Below are 11,595 nucleotides of genomic sequence, written 5' to 3'. Positions count from 1 at the left end.
TTTCCCGTCACGGGTATAGACGTGGTTGGTGCCTTTCCGGGTGACATCAACGGCCTGGCTGTACTTGGAGCCTGTAATGGTGTCTTTGTGGGGCAGCCGTATTTTTACTCGATCCCCTTCCTTGACTTCTGTGTGGTGGACGGCTCCGCATGCATCACTCTGTGCTTTCATTACATCCTTGCTCTTCTGTAATCTCCACACTATTTCACTCATGTCGATGTCATCATCCTGCCTAACTTTCTTTAGCCATGGAGGTACCAACATGGATGCGTCCCTTCTCCCTCTTAACATTTGGAAAGGCGAGACACCTGTGATGGCAACGGGGGTTAGCCGCAGGGCCGGCACAGCTTCTTTGACTGTCTTACAGGGGTTCATCCCAGCTGCATTTGCTAGTTGTAGGGGTCCCTTGACAAAATGGTTTGGTCTTTCTACTAGACTATTTGCCTGGGGGTGGTAGAGACTTGCACTTAATTGCTGAATGTTGTGCTTCTTGAGGAAGCTTTCCATGTCTCTCGAGACTAACTGGACACCGTTGTCCATCACAATTTCTTTGGGCAACCCCACTCTTTGGAAGACTGAATTTAGTACATCGATGACTGTGGTGATGTTGGGAACAAATTCTACCTCCACCCACTTGGACAGATAGTCCACCATGACTACTCCATACCTGTTGTCGATCGACATGCCGTACAATGGGCCTATTAAGTCCAACCCTAATTTGTGCCAAACAGCCAAAGGAATTTCTGTGGGAATCATGGGTGCTTGCCTCGCTTTTAACCTCTTGTCACTGTTGGCACATTCGTGGCACCTCTCAATCATGGTCCTTACTTCCTGGCCCATGCCCGGCTACGAGTAGGCATCCCGCACTCGGTGCCATGTCATGTTGCTATCGAGGTCACCTGCATAAGCTCTGCATAATGTGACTTTCTGCATACTCTTTCAATGAACGGATTACTAATGCTAACTCCAACATGAAGGAGCTATTTACTATCCTAAAAGAACTTGAATCTCCCATCACCACGCCTGACTTATGCACTAAAAACAAAACCTGGTGCTCCAATATCCAGCAGGCTCTCTCCAATAAAATCACCACATTACAAAACAAAATAGCTATGAAAAAAGCCTCTCTCACCCAATCATCCCACTCCCACCATTCTAATCTCCTGACTAGCGAAAGACTACACAACTGCCCCGCCAGATTTCATTTTTCCAAAACCTCCATACCTGAGGTCAAAAAAGTGATCCTTTCATTAAAGCCCTCCAATTGCCAAGGTGACATATGCCCAGCCACATTATAAAAGATGCAGCAAGAGATCTTGCCACTTTTATCTCTAAACTAATCAACGCCTCGTTCTCATCTGGCATTATCCCCAACAACTTAAAGCAATCCTTGGTACTCCCATTGTTAAAGAAGCAATCACTAGATCCTTTAATCCCCACAAACTATCGCCCCATCATGACTGTTCCCTTTCTTCTCAAGATCCTTGACAAAGTAGACTATAAACTCCTCGGAGTTGGACAATCAGCATTCCGACCCCAACATGGGACAGAAACAGCTCTCATCGATTTGAAGGCCCAGGTAGACGAGTTAAGAGACAAAGGCAAAACAGCTCTCCTCTTACTGCTAGACCTCTCTGCTGCATTTGATATGGTGGATCATAAGGGCCTATGTGACCACCTGGACTCAGCAGTCCACTTCTCTACTGAAGCAATCAGATGGATTAAATCCTTCCTGAGCAAAAGGACCATGAGGGTCTTCTCTCCGTCAGCAGCGACGGACCCCATTCCCATTACATGTGGCGTCCCTCAGGGCTCCTGCATCTCCCCCACACTATACAATATATTCACCAAGTCCCTGTTTGATGATCTGGACCATCTGGGTATCACCTACACCAACTATGCAGATTTTCCTCCCACTTTCCGTGGTCTATGACATGGATTTGGCGTTGGTGAATAGAGTGTATATCATCATCCAGTCATGGATGGCCACCCACGGTCTATGCCTGAATGATAAAAAGACTGAGCTTATCATCCTGGGCACCCATACCAACCTCAAGAAACTAGGTCATGATTACTCATCATTTATCATCGATGGGAACCTCATCAGGGTGGCCAAGGAGGTGAAGACTCTGGGCTTCTACCTTGACCACGCCCTTTCTTTTGACAAGCAGGTGAAGGCTATGGTGCCCGCCACTGCCTACACTTGCAAGCTCATTAGGGGGGGTAAATCATTCTTGTCCAACGACAATTGCATGATCCTAGCCAGAGCCTTAATACTCTCCAGGTTAGACTACTGCAATGCTCTCTACATTGGCGCTAATAAAGCCATTGTACAAAGAATACAAATCCTTCAGAACAATGCCCTAAGCGCTGCGTTGGGTGTACCTAGAAGATCACACATCTCAGTGATTAGACGCCAACACAACTGGCTCTCAACACAAGATAAAATACTTCTGAAAACTGCATCCCTCACCTACAAAGCCTTAAATAATGCAGCTCCTAGCTGCATTTCAGATAGATTCCAGAGAAGATCCTCTGCTAGACTGATGAGGCTTGGCAACACCAACTGCCTTACCATCCCCAGATACAGGCTGTCTAGGGCCGGTGGTAGTAGCTTTCACGTGAAAGAGGCCAAACTATGGAACTCCCTGCCTCTCCCTCTTAGAGAAGACCAACCATATCAGACCTTCAGACATAAGTACATTAACCTGCTGAAATCCTCGGATCTGTAGGCTTGCCTGCCACAATTTTACCTGTTCAGCTCTCTGCCACCTGTACTTACAGATAGAAAAGACTCTGACTGCTAACGAACCCCTGATACCCTACTGAACCACTCCCTTACCCGGCATACAACTCACCAGATCCTAGATCACACTTACCTGATCTCGGTCTATAGTCTTGACCCCTTCTTGTAACTATATTGTAAAAAAATGTTTTTGTCTTTTTTTCATTGTAAATATGTTTATTGACTTTGTATAACTATACTGTAACTTGTAAATGTATTTTTATGTACAACTAAGCTGTGGCTAATCTTATGCAATGTGCCCCAATACCTTTGGGTCTAGTGCGCATTATAAGTAATAAAACAACAAACAAACAAACCTCTGGGGGGAATGATCTGATCCCCTCTCATCACCAGACCGTCCATCTCCACGATTCCTTCGTTGACCGCCCAGAACGTGCGTAGCCCTTCCAGGACCACCCTCTCGCCAGGCCATCCATTTTCGGCCCATTCCACAATTCTGCTCATGCCTCATTTCTTCCTTCCAATGGGACTCGCTCATTTACATGAATTCTCATTTCCTCAGGTACCCGATGGACGCCACGATGCACTCATTCTCAAGAAATGTGATGCCTGTGATTTTGCGATCAAGTCGTCTGGACATGCAGTCCGCCTGGGTGTTCTTCCAGCCAGTGATGTGCATGAGTTCATATGTGTATTCTTGTAGTTTTGCTGCAATTCTTGCCATCAGTGGCATTGCAGTTTTTGTCCCTCTGGGACTGAGCATATGAACTAAAGGCTTGTGGTCATTCACCAGCCGATACTTGGTGCACCACGCGTATGACCTGAAATACTCCACAGCCCAGTCACACGCAAGCATCTCTTTCTCAACTGTGGAGTCATTTTTCTCAGACTCGGAGAGTGCTTTGGACGCAAAGGCAACATTGTTTTCAGTATCTCCTCTTCTTTAGGGGAGTGTGGCCCCTAGCCCATAGGCACTGGCATCTGTCGGCACATACGTTTCCCATTCAGGGTTGAAAGGTTTCAAACATGGAGCATGCAGGATCCTCCTCTCGACTTCAATGAATGCAGTCACTTGTTGTGTGTCCCATGCATACTCCATGCCTTTCCTCAAAAGCTCCCTCAACGGGGGAAGTTGTTTCGGAGCATCTGGGTACAAATTTGGCATAGTACCCCGCATGTCCCAGGAACAATCGAAGCTTATCTTTTGAGATCTTTTGAGGTTGGGCCAGGGTGTCGACAATGGCTTGTAAGAGGTCCTTTTTCAGGCTCAGCTCTTCATTCGAGATCCGGTATCTCAAGTACTCTTCATGTTCCCCAAATACAGATTCTTTGCGTAGTGCAGGCGGACGCCTGCATCTTGGAGTTTGCTGAGCACTTGGCCTGAGCACGCCATCATGTGTCCTCACATCTTCGGCATACACCAGGATATCTTCCTGGAAATACGACACGTTATTGATCCCATGGAGCAATGAGTTCCTCATTCTCTGTAACGCTGATTGAGCTGAAGGCATACGGGTATATTGATACGTGCTGAACGGTGTGATGAATCTGTGAGGGGATGCAAAGTTTTGTGTAGATCAATCTGATGCAAGGCGTCTTGCATGTACAGCTCGGAAAAGATTTTCGCCTCTTTCATCATCAGAATTATTTCATTGATGCTCGGCAAAGGAAAACTGTCCGTAACCACCTCCAAGTTGAGGATGCACAGGTCTATGAACACCCTTAGGTCATTTGCTGATTTCTTCTTGATGAGGACCACAGGACTTAGCCATTCTGAGGATTCAATGGTTTTAATCATGCCCTCATTGACCATATTGCACAGTTCAGACTCTAATGCCGATCACGCTGTCGCTGAGACAGGTTTGACTTTGTGCTTCACTGGTACAGCATGCGGCTTCAGCCGAATCTTGTGAACGTAGTTCTTTATCTTCCATGGTGCCTCAGAGAACAGCGTGGGAACAACAGCACTTGGTCGTCGGTGCTATGTCCAACTGAATGCTCAATTTATGCTGGTCGTCCCATCCCAGCAATGCTGGACCTTCAGTTGAGAAGTATACTTTCATTGTGGTAGGTCTGTCCTTGAACTAAGGTTTTGCTTTGGTGTACCCCAAAAGGTCCACTGTGGCTCCACCAAAGACTGTGGGCTTGTGCCTGGTGCTTCTGATTTCTCCCAGATTACGCCCCACCATATTTTTGTAGGTTTGTATGGCGAGGATCGTCAGATCCGACCCCGAGTCAGCCATTACCCGGGTTTCATTGGCGTCCACTTTCACAGTGCAATGGGGATTTTCCCTCCTGCCTCGGGCCGAGTTTACTATGACCACTGTGGGTCTGTCTTCCGCTTCTTCTTCATCACTTGTACCTCTGTCACCCTCAATGTATACAACTTTCTTTTCTTTCCACGTGCAGGCAACAGCTATGTGCCCAATTCTCCACACTTGGAGCACACCTTGTTCCTCGCAGGGCAGTCTTTATCATTGGCTGAGTGCTTGGTGCTGGTGCACCTGTAAAGTTTCGGTGGCTCCCTCCACTTGGGGCCTTTCTCTTTGGTAGACTCTCAAGGCTGTTTGTGCCGGCGTCCCCTTCATTGGACAACCGCCATTTCAGGGGCTGGCGTAGACCCCCCCCATCTCCTTGTGTCTGCTCGACGTCTCTTCAACAGCTCTTGCTATCTGAATTGCTTTGTCCAGGTCCAGCTCCTTCTCCTGGATGAATTTGTCCTGAACCTTGCGGGAATTGGTATGGACTACCAACATGACACATATGACTTGCTCCACATTATCTCCAAATCCACGCAGGGCCACCATCTCCCTCATGCGGGTGATGTGGTCATCCACAGCCTCACTGCTTTCTTGTTTCCTCGTGTTAAATGTTAGTCTGTGTAGGCCCACATTTTCCTTGTTGGAGACACGCTTTATAATGCGACGAACAGCCTCTTTGTACACATCGTCCCCGTCGTCCGCAGCGGACTGTCTTTAGGAACCCAAAGATGCGTTGTCCTTCAACACCCATGGCATTGAGCAGCATGGCTTTCTTCTTGACAGCTGAATAACCAGCAGCACCCAAAGCCTCCAAGTAAGTGGTAAATACCAGCTCCCACTGTTGCCAGGGAATAGTAGGCCTGCCTCAGGACTGGAAGAAGGCATAAGGCGGTGTGGCGCCTTGCATGGTGGCTGCATGGGTATGTCTCAGGTCCTCGTCGCCAATTAGGTTGTGGCCCTAAGAACACAGGACACCAAGATGATGAGGTGTATAATTGGCACCTTGCAACAAAGCAAAACCGTGACTGTACTCACAGCCAGGGTCCTTAATTGATCAGCGCAGTTGGCTTCACTGCGCTGATGTATCACTCTCTGTCACAGTGTCCCAACCTATTTACATGAGCTCCCAAGAGGCTCCAGCTGGATGCCATGGAATTACTCTCTTCAGTTTAGTGTGCAGCACCAGGGTACCTGGCTGCACTGTGGAGGCTACAGGCCTCGCTTCAGGAGGAGCGCTGGGGCATGACCATAGCCCTCGCTCTCTGCTCTGCGTCTCGTGGGCTTCCATTCTCGTTGCGCTTCGCACACATGATCTTGCGAGATATTGCCTTCCCGAGATCTCGCAGGAACAAGCTCTCACAATATCTCTCATCTTTTCCGTCGTTTTAAGTCAGCGATCCTTGATTTGGGGGTACTTCAGTGCTCCTTGTTTACATACAGAAACCGCAGAGCATGTGGATTCGCCAGGCAGGGTCCTTTTATTTGTCCAATACTCTTGCCTCTTTTGCATTTTAAGCAGCGGGTTATTTTTCCAGTGCCACGCTTCTCTTTCTTCCCACCAGATAGGTTTGTAGGATGATTACAGACCCGACTTGCTTTATCTAGAGACAGCATTTGTCTTAAGCAGTACTAATTCATTCATCATTACTTTTGTTCCAACAGACAAAGCGTTTGTCTGCCTGCTGCTACTCCGCAAAGGCGTCGTATTGTCAGTATTTCTATCCTCTTCCTTCCTTGTTTCAGGACAGGTTAGCCTGCGGAGGGTGTGGGGAGTGGCAATCTCTTGAGCTAAGGTAATGGTGTTTTATTGCCAGCTGTACGGCGCTCTTCCCATACTTTCCTGGGAGGTGTATTTGGGTCTCATTTTTGGGTGTGAGTTTTGAGTACAATTCTCCCATGAGTGAAACTGTTTATATTTTGGGTTTTAGTAAACCACTGAATTACTTTTTATGTTTTTTTCAGTACTCCTTGACTACTGTCAATCCTTCGGGTCTGTGGCCAACTGTTCTTCTTGTCTAGGTATTTCCGCACATAGTAATAAAGGGGGCGAGGAAGAGGGATGCAGAGAGATAATGATTGATTATGTACAGTAATCTTCATTACTCAAATTCCAACCCCTCCTTATGTTGTTCATTGCGTCCCTCTGTCACAGCAGATTATTCATTGTTCTCAGATTTGCAGTTTGGTTGGTTGTGAATTCACAGGATGTCCTCTTTTTGTTGGGAACCATAAGGGTGCAGAACTGATGGGGATAGGCGTCTGGCTTACAAAAAGACAGATGTATACCATAAATCATTTATATTGCCTTCCGAGTATTAGGGCCCCATCACGAGTTTGGCGGTAACCCCTAAATGCAGCAGTAATGCTATTACCGCCACATTTAAGGGTCTGCCCAAACATGGGTCTGGCGTGTTTACCCCCAGCTCACAGTTGCGGGGAAACGCAACGGGAAAATTCCCATTTAATTATGCGGAAAATTTCCCCATTCGGTCCAAAGGAACCACAGTTCTCGCCCAACCCTTGATCCGGCGCTAATAGCATCGGACCGGTTGGTGGTAACGCTATTAGCGCGGGCGGGAAACCGGCGGTATTCGGGATACCGCCCAACTCGTGATGAGGCCCATAATATTAATGGGTTGATGTAGTGCAGTATTTAGAGGTGATTAAGATCACCAATATCTGACCATGGCAGTACTCTCACTGTTTCTCTTAAGATACATCTCATCTCTGTGCATTCTTCAGCCCAAAGATTAGTCCTCCCCAGGAGCTCTTGTTCTAGGGATTGATACAAATGAAATCCTAAAAAGTGTGCTTAAATAATGAGGTGGCTTTGGGGTGCTGTGGGCTACATGGGCACTGCCTTCTTTCCTTTCTTTAAATAAGAAGCCATACCAGTGCACATCCAAATTAAACAACAGTTTAATGGAATAACTGAAAATGTAAGGCAACTTGTGTGCAGGGGAGGAAACACAACTCTGACACAAAAAGTTGAACAAGACATGAAATATAATGGTATCCAAGACGATTGGATACCCATGTCCCCTGCACACCTTGATGCTAGTAAAACCAGCCAAATTAATTCAATCCATTTAAAGATTCTAATGTGATTCAACCCTGCCTGCTTCCCTCTGAGTTCTACAGGGTGTTGTGGCATGAAACATGGCTACCCCACCTTAAGGAGGGAACCACCTTAAGGGAAGGAGAGAGACTCCATCGTGGGACTATGCCTGCTACCCTTATCCTATTCCGGTAGCTGACGCCGAGGAAATGCAAAGATGTCTGCCACGATTTCGGCCTTTGTTGCAGCTGCCCACGCTGCCTGGATGCCTGCAGGCACCCTCCAAGAGCTCCCAGCCTGATTGGCTGACGCCGCCAGCATATGCATTAGAAGAAGAGAGAAGACGACAGATCGTCACGCTACAGATGACACACACACAAAGGCGCATGCAAGAAGTGGGAGACGGCTGCCACTGACACCCACAGCGGCCCACTGACCATAATACCACTCCAAACTGCAACAGTCTTTGAGGATTAGGGCAAAAGCACAGCATCGAGGTGAAAAGAGAGAAGCACCACTGCCCGGCCATGCCTCTGCACATCTCAGAGAACTCCTGCACACTGGCAACCAGTATCTCCAGCGTCCCAGGCACCTCACCATACGGCATCTGCTCACCCGGGGAGCTACTGACCGCAAAGGACTTCTAAGGACAAGGCAGGAACACTGCTAATGAAGAAAACACTCCGGTCTGGCCCCCAAACAGACACCCGGCTGCCACACACAGGAATGAGGAATTAGAAGATAACTGGGGACACAAGAAAAGCACAGACAAACGGTGCCAGGACAGGGAACACCAGGAAAGAAGACCATGGAGGAAATGAGAGAGGGGATGAGAGACTCTGCACAGTTGCACTGGTAAATCAACTACCAATCCCACACCTCCAGTCAAGTGAGTGGATGAATGGGGCCACACACCTAACCTCAGATCCTCCACCGCCCGGTGAAGTACCATCAGTACCAAATGACTTTGAGGTGAAAAGGATCAAGACAAGAATGGAAGCCCATCAGAATTAACTTGCGAGCCAAGAGAAGAACATCCCTATATGCTACAGGAAGCCCAGACCAAGGGAGGAAGAGTGGCTGGACAAGTGTCCCCTGTACACCTCCGGGAGAAGGCTGGACTGCAGAGGTGGTACGCCTTAATCTGACTGTGACCAGGATTACCCCTCCAGAGCGCCAAAACTGATGCTGTCAAGGGAATCTTGCAATGAGACTATCATACTTCGTAACATAGCACCCCACACAGCAGTGGAATACATCATGACTGCACTTTCCCTACATGCACCACCTGCTAGGGGTGACACTCGACTTATCAAGGGCAAGCAGCCACAACAGAATAGAGGACTGGCATGGAGACAACCTGCTTCAACACTGGCGGCTCTTCAAGTAGTACAGGCGGGGAGGAGGGTACATCCACTGCTCGAGATAACTGGCAAAATAAGTGCAGTTGACTTGGAGAAGTGCATGCAAACATCTGGTCCTCCAGGTGGGGAGCTGGGTCACAGCCTCCGTCGTGGCCAGCACAACCGTTGCTGCTGCTCAGCGGTCCTCCATGCTGGCGCAAGGGGCAAGAGCAGACTTCAGTTACCAAGAAGGCTGCGTGCAGCATGGGCAGGAGTATGAACAATATTATCAGTTTTATAGGGGTGCTAGCAAGTCTACTGGACTAGAGTCATCAACAGCTACTACGACGGCAGTGGGCTGTTAGAGGTCTCAGCTGTACAACCAGCCAAGCAGCATGCCTCAGGCCTGTAAGAGCACTGCAGAGACCCCTGCCGCCACTGATTTGACGAGCACAAGTCCTGCCACACAGGCTGCCTCCTCTCCTTCTGCCATGACTCCAGGTGATAAAGAGGCAGTCCCAGACACCTCGATCTACTACTGCAATGAATCCCTCGATTGTCACTAGGACCCAAACACAGGACTGTATTATAACACCAACTTTCAGTATTACTACAACTCACTGACTCCACGCTACGTGTACTGGGAGAGTGGGAAGCAAACCTATCTCACGGCTTCAAACAATGGCCCTCAACAATGGCAACCAAATGGCATGGCCGCCAATACAAATGAAGAGAAAGAAGGAAAATAGAAACGCAAGAGCAGAACTGCTCAGCAGATTTCTAAAGAGATAGAGTGGTGGTATAAGAGTTTGAATAGACAGAAAGAAGATCCGAAGAAGAACTTTCAGACATTGCCCTCCAAGGGATCAGCAACAGCTAATGCCAGCATCACCTTGTTTGAATGAAAGGGTTCTCAATCTGAAAGGCAGCTAATGATGCCAGAGATGACAATGCTAATGGGAAAGAAGGAAGTGAAACATGAGCGAGTGGCCGAGAGCGAGGAAGGGGTCAACGTTGCCAAGGTAACCGAGGAATGCAACGAGGAGACACAACAAGGTGGACCACGAGCATGAATGCCGGTGGATGAGGATCTCGTCCCAGGTAGTTTTGATTGTATGGCATACAGGTCCCGGAGTGATTCCAGAGAGGAAGAATAGCGAAAGAAAACAAGACCAAGGTGAACACCCTGATTGCCTTCAGAACGCAGGAGAAGAAAAATCAACCCCTTCAAAGATGATAAACAAGGTAGAGATGTTGTGACGTGAAACATGGTAGCCCACCTTAAGGCGAGAACCACCTTAAGGAAAGCAAAGGAAGCCAAGGACAGGAGGGAGGAAAAGGAGGGGCTAGTAGAGCCCAGGATCAGAAACCTGGAAAGGGTATAAAGGATGGTTGAAGAACTCCCTGTCTCTGTGTGTATATGTGGATGGTGTGCGGAGCTCGGGCAAGTGAGGCTCCATTGAAGAGAGGCCGAACCTGCCATAACACAGGGCACCAGGCCCCCCGCCCAATCCACCCTCTTCCTCGCACTTAGCATGTGGATCCTCACCCCCTGCGCTTCATGCAATCCCTGGCACTTGCCCTCCTGGGCTCCCCATAGCACTCACCAGCCCCTGTGACCCTCTTACACCCTCCTTCAACTCCCTTTCACCTTTCACTTGCACTCTCTCCTCTTTACCATGCACTTCCCTTCCAACACTAGCACTTCACATTTTGCGAAGACCGGCACTCCCCCTCGCACTTCTTGTTACTGCACTTGCATGATCTGAATGTCACAAGGCCTAGTAGAACCGTTATTGTTATCTTTCTCCCTTGTCCCCCCCCCCTTTTTGGCTTGTGGCACCTTGAAACACCATTTGTTGTATAGGCACCTTACAAATATCCAATAAATAAAATAAATTTGAAAAATACATTAAGGAAAAGGAATTCCAAAAAGGTGTGCAAGGGATAGGGGGTATTCAATTGTCCTGGATACCATTCTATGTCATTCCTTTCTTTGCCCATGATAATCTAACCCCAAGGCACATGAATGCACTGCTACAGCCACAAATCATGGAGAAGAAGGTGTATGGGTGCCCACTCATTACCTGCTGAATGTATTAGGGAGCAGCCAAACCCCCTTTGCCTTCAGAACACTTGGATGCTTGTTTTCTTTGGAAAAGATATTAGATAATTTGTGGGAGAAGG

The 11,595-nt window shown here is 48.1% G+C and overlaps 2 pseudogenes; both read left to right on the top strand.

Annotated features, from left to right (window-relative positions):
* The first annotated feature begins 4,634 nt into the window (after window positions 1-4,634).
* Window positions 4,635-9,773, top strand: LOC138495368 (RNA-binding protein 5-like; annotated as a pseudogene).
* A 30-nt stretch (window positions 9,774-9,803) lies between these two features.
* On the top strand, window positions 9,804-10,481 carry LOC138495202 (RNA-binding protein 5-B-like; annotated as a pseudogene).
* The last annotated feature ends 1,114 nt before the right edge of the window (window positions 10,482-11,595 follow it).

The sequence above is a fragment of the Ambystoma mexicanum genome, chromosome 1p, assembly GCF_040938575.1.
Source record: "Ambystoma mexicanum isolate Mex_15411 chromosome 1p, UKY_AmexF1_1, whole genome shotgun sequence".
Classification (NCBI taxonomy): domain Eukaryota; kingdom Metazoa; phylum Chordata; class Amphibia; order Caudata; family Ambystomatidae; genus Ambystoma; species Ambystoma mexicanum.
This window is presented reverse-complemented; position numbering and strand designations above follow the sequence as displayed.